This window comes from Saccostrea echinata, unplaced genomic scaffold (assembly GCF_033153115.1).
Source record: "Saccostrea echinata isolate AGI-Se365-2 ecotype Australia unplaced genomic scaffold, CSIRO_AGI_Sech_v1 ptg000029l, whole genome shotgun sequence".
Lineage (NCBI taxonomy): Eukaryota > Metazoa > Mollusca > Bivalvia > Ostreida > Ostreidae > Saccostrea > Saccostrea echinata.
In genome coordinates this window covers 28,657,714-28,664,583 of record NW_026889778.1, presented here as the reverse complement: position 1 = coordinate 28,664,583, position 6,870 = coordinate 28,657,714, and the positions used below count along the sequence as shown (strand labels likewise).

The following is a 6,870-nucleotide window of genomic DNA, read 5'->3' as shown; positions in this document are numbered from 1 at the left end:
AAAAAAATCCGTTAGACAATTCAGTATGAAATAAAGACCTGACAATTTATATGAGAAACGTCAGTCAGCATTCGACTTTTTGATATATTATATTTGATAACAAGGTCATTACAATATTACAAAACCATAGTATTTGCGTAATGTTGACTTCAAAAGGGATTGATGATATCCTTGTACCATTGATTTATTTGTCAATAGCTTACCTCGTAAGAAATCGCCCGTATCTAAAAAAAAAATTCTCTTGCATATTTAATCAACTGGAAAACATAAACTCCATATGTAGGTACTGTGTTCCCATTCTAATTTCCATAGCTCTTGAAATACTTCAGGTATTTATACTGATATTCCTCAGGAGAAAATGATCAAAGGAAATACTTTATATGTATTCAGTTCATTCCGTTCCATTAGTGATCACTGTAATTGTGAGAAAGTTGCAACGATGGAAACGGTTACCCTTTATCATAGTTTAAGAATAAAATTAAATCCCTCGGGTTTACCCATTTTATCCCATATACTGTCAATTAAAAGTTTAGGTGATTGATTTACAATATCTTCTAAAAAAATTATCATAAAATCCACTGGCTTTGGAGGGAGAGAGAGAAACTACTGTTCAAGAATGAAAGAAAATAGATAATCCCCTCCAGGTATACTGATAAATATTTAGTAAATTGATATCTTGTACTAAAGCAGTATTAAATTAAGCAGTTTCAAAAACCAATGAATCGGATATTGCCTAACGATCATCCTTTAAAGATATTTCTTGTATTCAAGAATATTTTCAACTGTGACAATACCCATTTTCCCTCGGACAAAAGTGTGACAGCAGTATGATGAATTTTATTCTGTTTAAATGAACATCTTGGGAGTTGTTTTGAAAGAACATTCTAGCCGTACGCGTATTCCTCTTCGGTGTATTCAAACATTGGAATTCAACAGGATCTAGAGTTAAGTTGATGTTAGGTCTATCCTCTTGGACAGTTCCTCTCTGGACAGCGAATTTTTGGTCCGGTGTTGTATATACCATTGTTTCTTGAACGGCTACCATCTATGTATCAAATAAATGCAGATTATACGAGGGTTGTCCAAAAAGTTCGTGGACAAATGCTTAATTTTCTTTATTAAGTCCGCAATGGCAAACATGTACGATAATATCTTAATATAGACCATGATTGAGTAAATGTACAAAATATTAAAACAATGCACACTATTTACTGAACACTATAGGTGTAAATACTTTGTATATGCAAGTCGCATGGGCCAGTCTGACGTAACGCTTTTTTCATGATAACCCTAACAAAAAATTACTATAGTAAACTATAGTTTACTATAGTTAACTATAGTACCAAAGTAAAAACTTTGGAACTTTGATTTACTACAGTGAAAACTTTGGAACTTTGATTTACTATAGTAAAAACTTTGGAACTTTGATTTACTATAGTGAAGACTTTGGAACTTTGATTTACTATAGTGAAAACTTTGGAACTTTGATTTACTATTTATAATAGTAAAAACCTTGAAACTTTGATTAAGTACGATAAATCCAGTGGAATTATGTTTTTGATTCCCGTTCTTTACATTTTATGATATTTCAAGTTTAACATTTATAAAAGCTTTAGAGAACATTTTAAAAGCCCGACCCCTCCCATAAAAGAACAATGTGCAAGATATGAATTTTAATTTAAAAATTGTCGTTTGCGCCGATAAATAAGCAATATTTATTTCAATGCATTTCATTTTAATGTTATGCAGATGTAACAGTCTTATTTATGGAAAAAAAATAATATATTATAAAAAAAATTGTGTCATTTAGAATCAAAATATCTGCTTCATCAACTTCAGTCAACGTGTATTTTTTTTAAATTTATAAATGTAAATATTGCATTTGAATTAAATACTTTGTATTTTTAAATAAGATGTACAACAAAAACCAGCCCCAATCAACCCCATATCTACCCCCTTCCCAAAAACGGCTAAATAATAAAAAAAAAATAATAAAAATACATTAGTTGTTAAATTAATGAAAAAACTTTGGAACTTTGATTTACTATAGTAAAAACTTTGGAACTTTGATTTACTATAGTGAAAACTTTGAAACTTTGATTTACTATAGTTAACTATAGTAAACTATAGTTAACTATAGTTTACTATAGTATTTTTTGTTAGGGAACGTCAGAAATATGAATTTTTGAATTTTTACAGCATGTTCATTGACACACGCTATTTTTCTTTATTATGTCACATTGCCAAATGTGTGCAATAATATTTATGTATAGATTATAATTAATCTAAATTTTAAAATTCAAAACAATACACAATAATTTACGAGCGTCATTAATATTAACACTTCGTAAACACAGGATGCACAGCCCAGCCCGACGGCGCTATATTTATAACAACGTCATGAATAGGAATATATCCTATTTTCATCAAATAACAGTAGTTTCCACTTCTTGTAGTGTCTCCGAAATTTTACACACCGTTGAAAAATCGTATACACCAATTACAAATCACTAGACTAAATATTTTCCAATAAATTTAAGTTGTTTGAATAAATATTTTGTTTTTGACGACGTTTCAACCATATTAACCATAATTGTATGATTGGACGCTGTCCCATTCGGATGGCCGACGTCGCTTTTTCTGTCAATTTTTGAAACATACTTCTTGCGGTTTTCACTTAATATTTTCATTGTCTGTTTAGTAAGCGATACTAAAGGAATCAAAAAATGGCGATAACCGCTTTATTTGTGATATATTAAATTTTTATTCAGTTTTGACTCGTTTTAAAAAGAAAATAATCATTTCAATCAGATCACTTTATTTAAAAGTTCATGGCATTTTAACCCTGGTCCGTGCGCACTATCGGCGACCTTTAATGAGCGAGATTTTTACAAAAAAATTAAGTTCAAACAATAAAAACCAAACTATTCCGACTTGGATTTTCATGACTAATATTTGGGTATACAATAAGCATATCTTGAACCATTCATTTTGACAAAAACGCCATTGTCCACGAACTTTTTGGACAACCCTCGTATTCAGCACATTTAAATTATTATATCAAACTCTGATCTTTTATTTGTAAAGTATAAAATCCGTTGTTTAAAAAAACTATCTCAATTTTCCAGTAATAGATTCAGCATTGTGATAAAAATGCATTAAAAAAAAAAGATAACAAAATTATATCAACTAATGTGACAAATTTCTCTCAACTACCTGGCCACCTGCCCATTTATGCCTAAAGGGAATCTCCAAAATATAGAGTATTCACATGTAAATGTCTATCACGGCTAGTCTACACAACATTTCAGATAAAAGTTGATAAACACATCACAAGCATGATAGATACATGTATTTGTTTAACTTGTTCCGAAGTTTATTAATAATTGGATAGGTTATAACGCTTATCTATGTCATTGCATCACAATAAAGTAAGTCCTATAAGGCCTGTCCTGTAATATATTTTGGATTAAAAACTGTAAAACAGGTGTTTTCCAAAGTAATGATACATAGGAAGACAAAAAAAGAACACTTTTAAGTAATTAATTTTGAGATTGAAATTTTTCAGTGTGAATTGTCTTTCCCATGATCTACAATAAAAATTGGATGTGAATTATTTCATTTGGGATAGTCCTGTTTACATTGATTCGAAATAAACTAAATCAGTATTGACTAGTCTTATGCTTCATATAAAATATGCTTGGGTTGAATTGAATTTTATGAAGTTCACTTGAGTGTTTTTAAGATAAATATGTATGAACATATTGTGCTGAAAATCATGATCCTTTCGAGTGCAATATCCTAATGGATAAACAACTTCATAAAATTGAGATGATTCTTTTTAGCCTCCCTTATATAATTCGTAATGATTTTATACGTCACATCACGCCTGGATTTGTACGTATTCATCTAGCTGAACAATTTGTAGCTTGTCAACACTCAAGATAAGTTGCTGTTTACATATTTTATTGTTCAAATCTTATTAACTATATTTCTTTTCCCTAGTAAAACTTGTAACTTTAATGAAAATAACGAATAAAACTATGAACATAGGTATGAATCAATAAAGTGTTCCATTTAGAAATTAATAGTGATTTGTTACCTGTATCAGCAATAATGTTTTTACGTACCTTTGTTAGTATCTTACCTCTCAATTTTATCGGATTATTATCAATACTTCTTTTCAAAATGTCTTGAAGAGACGTTTTTCCACCATCACAATCAAACACTGATCCCATTAAAAGGAAGACAATGAATAATTCACACGTTCTCATTTTTTATCTCTCGGGACTATAACGGTTATAGGAAAAACTGACAGTATTAACAAAGCTGCTTACGTATATACGGCTACAGTGTATAAGAAGCGGTTAACCAAAAAAATGAATTAGATCACTGAACGATAAACAAAAGTGCATAGCTTTTAAATAGTATTTTGAATTGCATGGTACTGAGTTTTATGAATTTCCAAGTGTTTCCTGTTGAAGGTCTTGAAATTCATTCTTAACCAGCTACTTAAAACTTTCTACTATCACGTGACTTCAGAATGACAAAAGAATGGTGTCTTTTGAGTAGAATTTCCTTTGTTACTCTAATTTGAAAGTAAAGTCTTAACTCAATTTCCACAGTTACACTGTAAAAAATGTGTTTAGATGATAGACACATTTCTAAGCACATTCTTGTCACACTTTTTTTAATGCGTTTAAATTTTAAACATGTTTAATTTCAATACGCGTACTGGAAAGTGTTTTAAACCTAAATACTTACATGTTTAGTGTTTAAACACAATTCTAAACACTTAGATTTGTGTTTAGAAGCTAAACACTTCAATGTTTTAAACAAGGATCTGCAAGAAAACTAAAAGTATAAAAGGTGTGTCCGTTTTAACTTTTATTTACTTCTAAACATCATATTAAAATGATTTTGAAAAAAACCTAACACACAGTAAAGTGATAGTTCTGACATATAAAACTACTGGCATCTAAAGAGTAAGTAACACCCAAGTTGTTGAATTGTCTGCATTTTGTACCAGTAGCACAATACAAAGTAAATATATATTTAAAAGACTCCAGCTATGGTGTGCTTCTTGCAGTGTGATGCAATACGGTTCACTATTTCAAATCCGTCGTGATGTAAACGAAACAGCAGAGTATCTGGATAATCTTGAAAGTATTTTCTATGGCAGTATAATTCTTCTTTCAGATCCATTAACAGAGTTCTTTCTCTAGGCTATCCAAATACGTTAACCTGTAAGAAAGGACGTACGTTGCATTTAAGTAATAGTATGTGCTCCTCATTAAACATACTGAAGTTTTACATTAATTACAAGCATATAATAAAAATGTTTAAATCAATTTTATTGCAACTATAGATTTAATATTTACTCTCATTAATGAATACATGATTTGACCCCGAAAGACATCCTTGATATAAAGTGAAATGTTGTTTACTTTGACCATCATGTTCATTTTATATATAAACAAATGCATACATACCTTATAATAAAAATAACAATAAGCCTTTCACAAGTATTTCACTATTTCTGCGGTGGTTGGCACTCAAGTTCTCATCAGCTTTTTTGAAAACATCGTTTACTGTTTTGTTGTGATTTTCTTTGTCTCGACAACCGCGCTTATTAACGTTCAAATATGTATAATTTCCGGGAAGATAACTCTGCATTTGACCGAATTTAAAACAAAAAACATGTTCAATATCTAAACGCGTATAGATTTTAAATACATTTAGACATAAGTGTTTTGTTGTTAAACACAATATCAAACACGTTTAGATCTAAACACGTAATGGAAGTGTTTATTTCCTAAGCACATTTTTTACAGTGTATATCTACGTCTCTGCACATTCTGACAATATGATTTTAAAATGTGTTAGAATTATGTTATAAAAGATTTTCTCAAAAGAATCTCATAATTTTGACAAGTACTCCAATATTTCCTGTATGATAAGAGCATCAAAAGGTGACATTATTTCAAGGAATGAGTAAGCTTGCAAGACTACCACATATTTGTGACGCATGAAGATTTTTTTATTTATATCATTACAAGAATCTCTCAATCTCTCTCTCTCTCTCTCTCTCTCTCTCTCTCTCTCTCTCTGTATCTATGTGTGTGAGTGGGTGTGTTTGTGTGTGTATAAATATTACTATGAACTTTCTCTTAACTTTCTACTTCAGCCGATCTTATCTTCAACATGCACAGATGAAACATCATTCTTTTTGGCAATGAATATACAACTTAAAACGCATTATCATGTGTATTTAACAAAGTCTTTAAAGAAAATTCGCTACGTTTGAACACAAACAACATGGCGACATCCTATTATATAATTGTGTACAGTTGTGCATAACGAATATGAGCAAGAGTTGTTCCAAATTCGTGATTATGTCAATTGTGAAGAGCAAACTTCCAAATCGAGACTGATATATATTCATGTGCTATTTGATAAAACTTTTTATTATAGTACGTTTTAGTATGTTGATTAATTAACTGTTTCAATACATGTTATTATATTCTGGGCTATTTTCATTGCATATACATCTCCTTACCATAGACAAAGTAGGTCCTGAACTAAACAGGATATGTATTTTGCTGTTTTATACCATTACGTGTACATGTAAACACACATTCCAGCGAATGCAGAGAAAGCTTAAATTTTCTAACGATCCTAAATGACACACCTAGTACATCAATGTATTAAAATAGGGTATACGTAGGTAGTGTAAATAATATAAAAGCCTACAAATCATGGGCAAACCATCAGCCTATCAAAGCGTGAATTTCCACAGAACACATTAGTTTCATTAAAATAATTAATACGAAAGAACCCATGATTTTCCGATTATTTAACAAACTATCT

The 6,870-nt window shown here is 30.2% G+C and overlaps 1 long non-coding RNA gene across 1 annotated transcript; it reads right to left on the bottom strand.

Moving 5' to 3' along the window:
- Positions 1-821: 821 nt before the first annotated feature.
- On the bottom strand, positions 822-4,365 carry LOC133194713 (uncharacterized). Its single transcript, XR_009722164.1, has 2 exons — positions 4,148-4,365; positions 822-1,045 (listed from the first exon to the last, which is right to left on the bottom strand). It is a non-coding gene; the product is annotated as an uncharacterized LOC133194713 (long non-coding RNA).
- Positions 4,366-6,870: the final 2,505 nt, after the last annotated feature.